Source organism: Chiloscyllium plagiosum, unplaced genomic scaffold (assembly GCF_037043375.1).
Source record: "Chiloscyllium plagiosum isolate Xiang-an unplaced genomic scaffold, Cpla_swu_hap1 HiC_scaffold_27, whole genome shotgun sequence".
Lineage (NCBI taxonomy): Eukaryota > Metazoa > Chordata > Chondrichthyes > Orectolobiformes > Hemiscylliidae > Chiloscyllium > Chiloscyllium plagiosum.
This window is the reverse complement of record NW_028270165.1, coordinates 27054067-27065260: the sequence shown is the minus strand read 5'-3', so window position 1 is coordinate 27065260 and position 11194 is coordinate 27054067. Positions and strand designations below refer to the sequence as shown.

The 11194-nt window shown below is 48.6% G+C and overlaps 1 pseudogene across 1 annotated transcript; it reads right to left on the bottom strand.

Moving 5' to 3' along the window:
• Positions 1 to 4026: 4026 nt before the first annotated feature.
• LOC122543630 (uncharacterized) lies at positions 4027 to 10166 on the bottom strand (annotated as a pseudogene). Its single transcript, XR_015751233.1, has 2 exons — positions 10140 to 10166; positions 4027 to 5203 (listed from the first exon to the last, which is right to left on the bottom strand). The product of XR_015751233.1 is annotated as an uncharacterized LOC122543630 (transcript).
• Between the last annotated feature and the right edge of the window lie 1028 nt (positions 10167 to 11194).

The following is an 11194-nucleotide window of genomic DNA, read 5'->3' as shown; positions in this document are numbered from 1 at the left end:
CTCAGGCACCTGCCCTGCCTTATTTACCAAGCATAGGTCAATGTTTGCATCTTCTCTAGTCGGTACATCCACATACTGAATCAGAAAGTTTTCTTGTACACACTTAACAAATTCCTCTTCATCTAATCCCTTAACACTATGGCAGTCCCAGTCTGTATTTGGAAAGTTAAAATCCCCTACCATAATCACACTATTATTTTTACAGGTAACAGATAATCCTTACAAATTTGTTTCTCAATTTCCTGCTGACTATTAGGGGGTCTATAATACAATCCCAATAAGGTTATCATCCCTTTCTTATTTCTCAGTTCCACCCAAACAACTTCCCCAAATGTATTTCCGGGAATATCCTCCCTCAGCACAGTCATAATGCTATCCCTTAACAAAAACGTCACTCCCCTCCTATCTTGCCTCCCTTTCTGTCCTTCCTGTCGCATTTGTATCCTGGAACATTAAGCTGCCAGTCCTGCCCATCCCTGAGCCATGTTTCTGTAATTGCTATGATAACCCAGTCCCATGTTCCTAACCAAGCCCTGGGTTCATCTGCCTTCCCTGTTAGGCCTCTTGCATTGAAATAACTGCAGTTTAATTTATCAGTCCGACCTTGTTCTCTGCTTAGTTCCTGCCTGCCCGACTCTATTCTTTTCCCAACTACACCAGTCTCAGATTGATCTCTTTCCTCACCATTTCCTCTGCCCTCAAACCCCACCCCTCCAATCGCAACAAGGACAGAAACCTCCTGGGCCTCACCTTCCACCCCACCAACCTCCGCATAAATCGCATCATCCGCGGACATTTCTGCCACCTCCAAACAGACCCCACCATCAGGGATATATTTGCCTTCCCACCCCTTTCCGCAAAGACCATTCCCTCCGTGACTACCTGGTCAGGTCCACGCCCCCCAACAACCCACCCTCCCATCCTGGTACCCTCCCCTGCCATCGCAGGAATTGCAAAACCTGCGCCCACACCTCCTCCCTCACCTCCATCCAAGGCCCCAAAATCTACATCCATCAAAGTTTCAACTGCACATCCACCAATGTAATTTATTGTATCTGTTGCTCCCGATGCGGTCTCCTTTACATAGAATATAGAACATAGAAAAGTACAGCACAAAACAGTCCCTTTGACCCACGATGTTAAGCCGATGTTTAATCCCATTCTAAAATAAAATAACTTAACCTACACACCCCTCAACTCACTGCTATCTCCATGTGCATGTCCAGCAGTCACTTAAATGTCCCCAATGACTCTGCTTCCACCACCACAGCTGGCAACGCATCCCATGCATTCACAACTCTCTGCGTAAAGAACCTACCTCTGACGTCTCCTTTATACCTTCCTCCTAATATTTTAAAACTATGACTCCTCGTACCAGTCAATCCTGCCCTGGGGAAACGTCTCTGGCTATTGACTCTATCCATTCCTCTCATTATTTTGTACACCTCGATCAGGTCTCCTCTCTTCCTCCTTCTCTGCAGAGAGAAAAGTCTTCCTAAGGCAAGCTCTCCTGTCCAGGCAGCATCCTGGTAAACCTTCTTTGCACCCTCTCCAAAGCCCCTGTATCTTTCCTGTAGTTGGGCAACCAGAACTGGACACAATATTCCAAGTGTGGTCTCACCAGGGACTTGTAGAGTTGCAGCAAAACCTCGTGGCTCTTAAACTCGATCCCCTGTTAATGAAAGCCAAAACACCATATGCTTTCTTAACAACTTTATCCACTTGGGTGGCAACTTTAAGGGATCTATGTACATTGGGGAGATCGGAAGCCTTCTTGCAGAGTGCTTCAGAGAACATCTCCGGGACACCCGCACCAATCAACCTCACCGCCCCGTGGCCTCTCCCTCCCACTCTGCCGAGGACGTGCAGGTCCTGGGCCTCCTCCACCGCTGGTCCCTCACCATCCGACACCTGCAGGAAGAACACCTCATCTTCTGCCTCGGGACCCTCCAACCCCAGAGCATCAACGTAGATTTCACCAGTTTCCTCATTCCCCCTCCCCCCACCTTATCGCAGTTCCAACCTTCCAGCTCAGCACCGCCTTCATGACTGTCCCACCTGTCGATCTTCCTTCCCACCTATCCACTCCACCCTCCTCTCCAACCTATCACCATTACCTCCACCTCCCACACTCTCAGCTACCTTCCCCTAGCCCCACCCTCCTCCCATTTATCTCTCTCCACCCCCAAGACTCCCAGCCTCATTCCTGATGAAGGGCTCCTGCCCGAAACGTCGATTTTCCTGCTCCTCGCATGCTGCCTGGACCTGCTGTGCTTTTCCAGCACCACTCTAATCTCCAGCATCTGCAGTACCCATTTCCACCTTCTCAAAGATCCATCCCACCCTGGCAATGTTTTTCTACAACCTCTACCATCGGGGAGAAGGTACAGAAGCCTGAACACACCCACCAGCCGGTTTCAAAAGTTTCTACCCAACTGTTGTTAGAATACTGAATGGACTCAAACTCTTAACATGGCAGGTCACGTTGGGGCGGTACAGGACATTGGTTAGGCCACTGTTGGATTATTGTGTGCCGTTCTGGTCTCCTTCCTATTGGAAAGATGTTGTGAAACTTGAAAGGGTTCAGAAAAGATTTACAAGGATGTTGCCAGGTTTGGAGGATTTGAGCTATAGGGAGAGGCTGAACAGGCTGGGGCTGTTTTCCCTGGAGCGTCGGAGGCTGAGGGGTGACCTTATAGAGATTTACAAAATTATGAGGGGCTTGGATATGGTAAATAGACAAAGTCTTTTCCCTGGGGTCGGGGAGTCCAGAACTAGAGGGCATAGGTTTAGGGTGAAAGGGGAAAGATATAGAAGAGATCTAAAGGACAACTGTTTCACACAGAGGGTGGTACGTGTATGGAATGAGCTGCTAGAGGATGTGGTGGAGGCTGGTACAATTGTAACATTTAAAAGGCATCTGGATGGGTATATGAACAGGAAGGGCTTGGAGGGATATGGGCCGGGTGCTGGCAGGTGGGACTAGATCGGGTTGGGATATCTGGTCGGCATGGACAGGTTGGACCGAAGGGTCTGTTTCCATGCTCTCTATGACTCCATTCGCCTGTACCTGTGTTTTTGTTTTTGCCGCTGTTTCCCTATTATTTACTATCTATGCTACTTAACTCTGTGATCTGCCTGTATTGCTCACAAGACAAAGCTTTTCACTGTGCCTCGGTACACGAGACAATAAATTCAATTCAGTTCAATTCCATTGTTAAAGTCCACTTGAGAATGTAACCTTAAAACATGTTATGCGATTTACATACGAAACAACTGAAACCAACAGTCATTCTAAAAGGTGAGAGACTTAAACAATCCAGGTCTTTTTAAATATATTTCAGTTGCATCACACTGTGAACATTTGCTATAAATTCTGTGTCTTATGGTCTTAAACTCCACAACCACCTGATGAAGGAGCAGTGCTCTGAAAGCTAGTGCTTCCAAATAAACCTGCCGGACTATAACCTGGTGCTGTGTGATTTTTAACTATTAACAATATCAGGTAACAGGGGAGTTTAGATGCTCTACAGATAGAACATAGAACAGTACAGCGCAGAACAGGCCCTTCGGCCCTCGATGTTGCGCCGACCTATGAACTATTCTCAGCTTGTCCCCCTACACTATCCCATCATCATCCATGGGCTTATCTAAGGATTGTTTAAATCTCCCTAATGTGGCTGAGTTGACTACATTAGCAGGTAGGGCATTCCACACCCTTACCACTCTCTGAGTAAATGAGAATAACCCAGATAAGCTCGAATCAGGCAATGATAAGAGACTGGAGGGAAAACTGGATAAAGTTGCAAGTTCTGGACTCAAAGAGGAAGTCATGAGGGCGTTTGACCCAGCGGTTAGTGAAAAGGAGAGATGCAGCAGAGGCAATGGATTGTCACTAAGGTTGAGGCAAAGACGTTCCCACTTGTTGTTGGGGGTGAAGATGGAGAAGACAGGGGAGAGGGACAGCCCTTCAAAAATTTATGCCAGTGATATTTAAAAAAAAACTTTGTACATTTTGTATTAAATACAAAGCTGATTTATTTGATGTTTATCCAGAATACTATAACTGAAGTGTAGTTTTTTTTTTAAACTATCAGTGGAAACAGATTCAAATGAAACAGGTCCATTCCCAAATGCGATTAACAGCAAAATCGAATCACTGCGATTACTTGTGAATGCGCTGGTGTCTCAGTAGGTGGGATGACTGAGTGAACCCCTTCCCACATTTGCAGCAGGTAAATGGTCTCTCCCCGCTGTGGACTCGCTGGTGTACAATCAGTTCAGAAGATCGTCTGAAGCCAGTCCCGCAGTGAGAGCACCGAAACGGTCTGTTGTCCGTGTGAACACGTCGATGGATCACCAGCTGTCGAGAGCTTTTACAACCCTTCCCACAGTCCGGGCATTTGAAAGGTCTCTCCTCAGAGTGAACCCGCTGGTGTGACAGCAAGTAGGAAGACCTGTTAAATTTCTTTCCACACTCTGAACAGTTGAATGGCTTCTCCCCAGTGTGACAACGTTGGTGGACAGTGAGGTCAGGCATCCGTAGGAACCCAGCCCCACAGTGACAGCATCGGAACGGTCTCTCGTCTGTGTGAACACGTTGATGGGACATCAGTTCTCTTGAACTTTTAAAGCATTTTCCACAGTCTGTACAGTTAAAAGGTCTCCGGTCGGAGTGAACTTGCTGGTGTGTCATCAAGTGACATGAGTGAGAGAATCCCTTCCCACACTCACTGCAAGTGAATGGTCTCTCCCCAGTGTGTATGCGCTGGTGTACGCTGAGGTTAGATGATCGCTTGAACCTGGACCCACAGTGAGAGCATCTGTACGGTCTCTCATCAGTGTGAACACGTTGGTGGGACGCTAGGTCCCTGGAACTTTTACAGCATGTCCCACAGTCTGGACATTTAAACGGTCTCTCCCCGGTGTGAACCCGCTGGTGTGACAGCATATTGGTTAAGCGAGTGAATCCCCTTCCACACTGGGGGCAGCTGAACGGCCTCTCCCCAGTGTGACTGCGTCGATGCCTTTCGAGGTGGGATGGGCATTTGAATGTCTTTTCACAGTCCCCACACTTCCACGGTTTCTCAGTGTGAACGATTATTTTAGCTTCCATGATCCAAATATGAGGACCTTTTGGTCCTGACGGAATGACTATCCTCGCCTGAATCTGAAGTGATGCATAGGCATCCCATCCAATTGCCTGCAAAATAAATTGGAAACAGGAGTCAGGACATGTGATCGAGACTTTGCGATACCAAATGCAGAATGTGAACACGAGCCATTGTTCACCTGTTGGAATAAAACAACGAACCTGCTGATGCTGGAGAACTGAAACAGCGGAAATTCAGTAAGTCTGGCAACATCTGCCGAGTGAAAAAGTTAACTCTTCGAGTCCAGTGACCGTTCTCCACAATGGCTTTGAAATGTTAACTCAATGCTTTGTCCACAGAGGCTGCCCAGAGCTGCAGCGTCTCTGCAGCAATTTCTGTTACCATTTGAATAAATCAGCAGTAGGTTCGGGCTGGAGAGAGATTATTCACCTGTTCCATGTATAAGCAATTACTCAACCTAAAAAAACCCCAGCCAGATCACTCAACCTGCTAAACAACCCCAGACAGATCACTCAAGATGAGATTCCCTACAGTGTGGAAACAGGCCCTTCGGCCCAACCAGTCCATACCGACCCTCCGAAGAGTAACCCACCCAGACCCACTTCCCTCTGACGAATGCATCTAACACTATTGGCAATTTAGCAAGGCCAATTCACCTGACCTGCATATCTTTGGACTGTGGGAGGAAACCGGAGCACCTGGAGGGGACCCACATAGACACAGGGAGAATGTGCAAACTCCGCACAGACAGTCGCCCCAAGGCTGGAGTCGAACCTGGTACCCTGGTGCTGTGAGGCAGCAGTGCTAACCGCTGAGCCACCGTACCGCTCAACCTGCAGAAAGACCCCAGCCAGATCAGAATTTGCTGCAGGAGTTGGGTTTTGCTGTTAGCGACATCCAGGACTTTATCATTCTGACTCTTGGGATTTATGTTAGCTTTCAGCTGGAATAGGATGTAATATTTTGGCAACTAATTTGCTGCCCTTTATAGGAGAAAGCGAGAACTGCAGATGCTGGAGATTAGAGTCGAGAGTGGGGTGCTGGGAAAGCACAGCAGGTCAGGCAGCATCCGTGGAGCAGGAGAATTCCTGATGACGGTCTCTTGCCCGAAACGTCGACTCTCCTGCTCCTCGGATGCTGCCTGACCTGCTGAGCTTTTCCAGCACCACATGCTGTAGTTTATAACCTGCCCTGCAGGTAAAGCATCCTTCAAACTGTTTAGGCTGCAATGGTGCTCGACACTTCATCCCAAACCCACGACCATTTCCATCTAGAAGGTCAAGGGTAGCAGGTACATGGGAACACCACCCCCTGCAGGTTTACATCCAAGCCACTCAGCATCCTGACTTGGAAATATATTATCTTCCTTCACTCTCACTGGGTAAGATCCTAGACCTGATTGCATCTTGAATCCCCCTGCAGTAGATGGACTGCAGCAGTTCAAGAAGGCAGTTCAAACCACCTTTTACTTAGAATCCCGACAGTGTGGAAACAGGCCATTTGGCCCAACAAATCCACACCGACCCTCCGGAGAGGAACCCACCCAGACCCATTCCCCTACTACTCTACATTTACTCCAAGCCGACACATCCCTGAACTCTATGGGACAATTTAGCATGGCCAATTCGCCCTAATCTGCACATCTTTGGACTGCGGGAGGACACCGGAGTACCCGGAGGAAACCCACACAGATACGGGAAGAATGTGCAAACTCCACACAGACAGTCGCCCCGAGGTTGGAATCGAACCCGGGTCCCTGGTGCTGAGAGGCAGCAGTGCTAACCACTGAGCCACCGTGCCTACCCCAAGTACAACTCGGGATGGGCAATAAACGCTGGCATTTTAATTACTGCTTTCACCTCATTGGAGAAGCAAACATAAACTTTGTCATTACTCTGCGGAACGATATCCATTCAGCCTGCAAGCTGGACCCTGTGCTTCTCATCATTTGTCATTTTAACATTCTGCATCACTTCCACTCTGACAGCTCTGTCCTGAGACTCCTGCATTGTTCCACTGAGGCTCGACTGGTGCCAGAGGATGAGCAGCTCATCTTTCAGTTTGGCCTTTTCACACTGATGCAATATTTCAGACGGTGCCTGCTCGATCTCATTTCCCAACCCAGTGGATATAGTTCCCAGCTAATTCATCACCAGCTAATTCCTGAAGAAGGGCTTATGCCCGAAATGTCGATTCTCCTGTTCCCTGGATGCTGCCTGACCTGCTGCGCTTTTCCAGCAACACATTTTCAATTCATCACCAGTCAACCATTCACAGCCGAGAAACTGCTTCTATTTCAGACTTACAGCATCCACAATGTTTTGGGTTTTTTTTTTAAAAAAGGTTGCTGAATATTGGCAGACAGAGTTTCCACAAGACACTGCATCCCAGCCAACTCGGAAGTTTCCCACCATTCCTTTACCGATTTACAGAAACATGATGGTGCAGAAACAGGTTGCTCAACCCATGAAGTCTACACCACACTTTGGAGCATTTTAACTCCTTGCCAATATCCTACTTTTCCCCCCCATGACTCCGAAAGACAGTCTCCGTTGAAATAATCACCCGAAGCACTGTTGAATGCCTGAACCGAACCTGCCTCCACCACACTTCCACTGTAGCTCACTGGAAAACCGGAACCATTCGCTATGTGATAAAAGCTTTCTCACCTCCCATCCGCTGGTTTGGCAATGACTTTGAAATGACTCCACAGAAGCTGGTATCCTGTCACCAAGTCACCCTCTGCTGATACATGGAGAGTCCCTGCCACTGATCCAGCTCCTTCAGAGTCAGCTCTCGGAGTGAACAGAACCTCAGACACTCAGAGAACATGACTGCGCAGTACAGGCCCTTCGGCCCTCGATGGTTTCAGAGGTTAGCACAACAATCTGAAGTCTAGCTATCCTACACTATCAGATTTTCATCCATATGTCTATCCAATGCCCATTTAAGTGCCCTTAAAGTTAGCGAGCTTACTGCTGTTGCAGGTAGTGCATTCCACACCCCTACTACTCTGAGTAAAGAAACTACCTCTGACATCTGTCCTATATCTATCATCCCTCAATTTAAAGCTATGCCCCCTCGTGCTCACCGTCACCATCTGAGGGAAAAAGGCTCTCACTGTCCACCCTAAAAAACCCTCTGATTATCTTATATGTCTCAATTACGTTGCCTCTCAAACTTCTTCTCTCTAACAAAAATAGCCTCAAGTCTCTCAGCCTTTCCTCGTAAGACCTTCCCTCCATACCAGGCAACATCGTAGTATATCTCCTCTGAACCATTTCCAAAGCTTCCCCATCCTTCCTATAAAGCAGTGACCAGAACTGTATGCAATATTCCAAGTGTGGTTGCACCAGAGTTTTGTACAGCCGCAGCATGACCTTGTGGCTCCGAAACTCAATCCCTCTACCAATAAAAGCTAACCGTATGCCTTCTTAACAACCCCATCAACCTGGGTGACAACTTTCAAGGATCTATGTACCTGGACACTGAGATCTCTCTGCTCATCGACATTACCAAGAATCTTACCATTAGCCCAGTACTCTGTATTCCTATCACTCCTTCTAAAGTGAATCATCTCACACTTTTCCACATTTAACACCATTTGCCACCTCTCAGCCCAGTTCTGCAGCTTATCTACGTCTCTCTGTAACCTACAACACCCCTTGTCACTATCCACAATTCCACCGACCTTAGTGTCATCCACATTGTTCATATATTAATGAAGTAAACCTTAGGTTATAAGTTCTACAATTCCTTCCTTTAACCTCTCTGACTTGTTCCTTCTTCAGATTCTCCTTCAAGCTGACATCTTTGTCAATGAAGTTGACCATGGCTGTACATTCCTGAGTGACAACCCTGGTGAAATAATGTCTGCAAAATTTTAGTAAACATTTAATGATAGTCAGAGTGCTACATAAGTGCCAATTCTTTTTGTCAACTCATAAATATGTCACAGTTGGTTCATCTTCGGCACAGCGAAGCCTGAAGTTCATGTGGTCCACTCTCAACAGACATCTGAGGATTGACAATATCTGCCAGTTTTGTTCTACCCAAGCTTGTCCATATTCAAGAAGGAGACTTAGTTTAAAAGTAACAGCCTGTGCAAAGTGGATTTAAATGCTCAGAAATAAGTGCTACAAAAACAGCATGATTGAACAGTGCTCTTTTAAAACCCTAATGTGCCCTTGGCTAATCCTGCCTTGACAATCGCATATGGGAAGTCGCTCGATCCGATTGGGATCAAGGACCTTGGGTGGGAAACCCCAGCAGCTTCTTCTCCACCTGCTTAAACTGCAACGCTAAGACTTTAGCTTCACATGTTTCATGCATTGCCTGAGCTGAAATGACACCTATTGTTAGATATGATTTGGAGATAGCGGTGTTGGACTGGGGTGTACAAAGTTAAAAATCACACTAAACCAGGTTATAGTCCAACAGGATTAATTGAAAGCACTAGCTTTCGGAGCCAGACAACCACCTGACGAAAGAGCGGTGCTCCGAAAGCTATTGCTTCCAATTAAACCTGTTGGACTATAACCTGGCATTATTAAATAAGCTGACTTGGAGACGCCGGTGTTGGACTGGGGTGTACAAAGTTAAAAATCACACAACACCAGGTTATAGTCCAACAGGTTTATTTGGAAGCACACTAGCTTTCCAAATAAACCTGTTGGACTGTAACCTGGTGTTGTGTGGTTTTTAAGTTGCTCCAACCTTGAGAATGTAATTCCGGGATTTACACGTTAAAGAACCTAAACCACCATATCCCTTTCACAAAGATGTGTGTAAGAACCATAACCTGGTGTTGTGTGACTTTTTGCACATTGAAACAAGCAGCCCTCCTGCCCACCAGAGGCCCCAGAGCCTGCAAACTGACACTGGGATTGGGAAAAGCAGGAAGGGAGCGAGGAGAAACGATACTATGCAACAGTCACAGTGAGCACCCGCAGGCGGAATTCCCTGGATTGGGGATAACCCGGCCCCCCCCGCCTCAAAGCTCCCCAAACCCACACTGCAACTTACCCAGTTGGCAGCTTCCAGGTCTCTGATGGCCACTTCCGCCCCGCGCAGTTGCCGCTGCCGCAGCCACTTCCGCCCCTCACGTGACGTCACCCGCTGGACAGCCGCGGCTGACGTCGGACCTGCCGCGCGCTGACACCCGCAGGCCACACTTCCGCCCTCGCGGCGAACGTCACATGCGACGGTGACGTGTCCATCCACGAATAACCACGCCCACTGCAGAGAAAGACTCCGCCCCCAAAACACCTGAACAAGCCCCCACACTGGGTCCTATCTCCCGCCCCATACAATAACAAGCTCCATACAACTCAACCTGATTGAGGAGGGAACGATCAATCCACAGCAAAGGTCTCACCTTGACCCCTTCACACTACCTGGTCAATGAGGTCAACACGAGTAGCAACATCTAACATTTCCTCCGCGGACTCCGGGCACAATTTTTCCATCCAGATACCTGCCCACCCAACAACAACACCTTCACCCACTTCCAACACACCCTGTCCACCAGGAGACCCCCCTTCACCCACCTCCAACACATCCCGTCTACCAGGAGACCCCCTTCACCCACCTCCAACACACCCCATCCACCAGGAGACCCCCCTTCACCCACCTCCAACACACCCCGTCCACCAGGAGACCCCCCCTTCACCCACCTCCAACACACCCTGTCCACCAGGAGACCCCTCTTCACCCACCTCCAACACACCCCATCCACCAGGAGACCTCCTTTACCCACCTCCAACACACCCCATCCACCAGGAGACCCCCCTTCACCCACCTCCAACACACCCCGTCCACCAGGAGACCCCCCTTCACCCACCTCCAACACACCCCATCCACCAGGAGACCTCCTTTACCCACCTCCAACACACCCTGTCCACCAGGAGACCACCCTTCACCCACCTCCAACACACCCCATACACCAGGAGACCCCCTTCACCCACCTCCAACACACCCCGTCCACCAGGAGACCCTCCCTTCACCCACCTCCAACACACCCCGTCCACCAGGAGACCCCCCCCCTTCACCCACCTCCAACACACCCCATCCACCAGGAG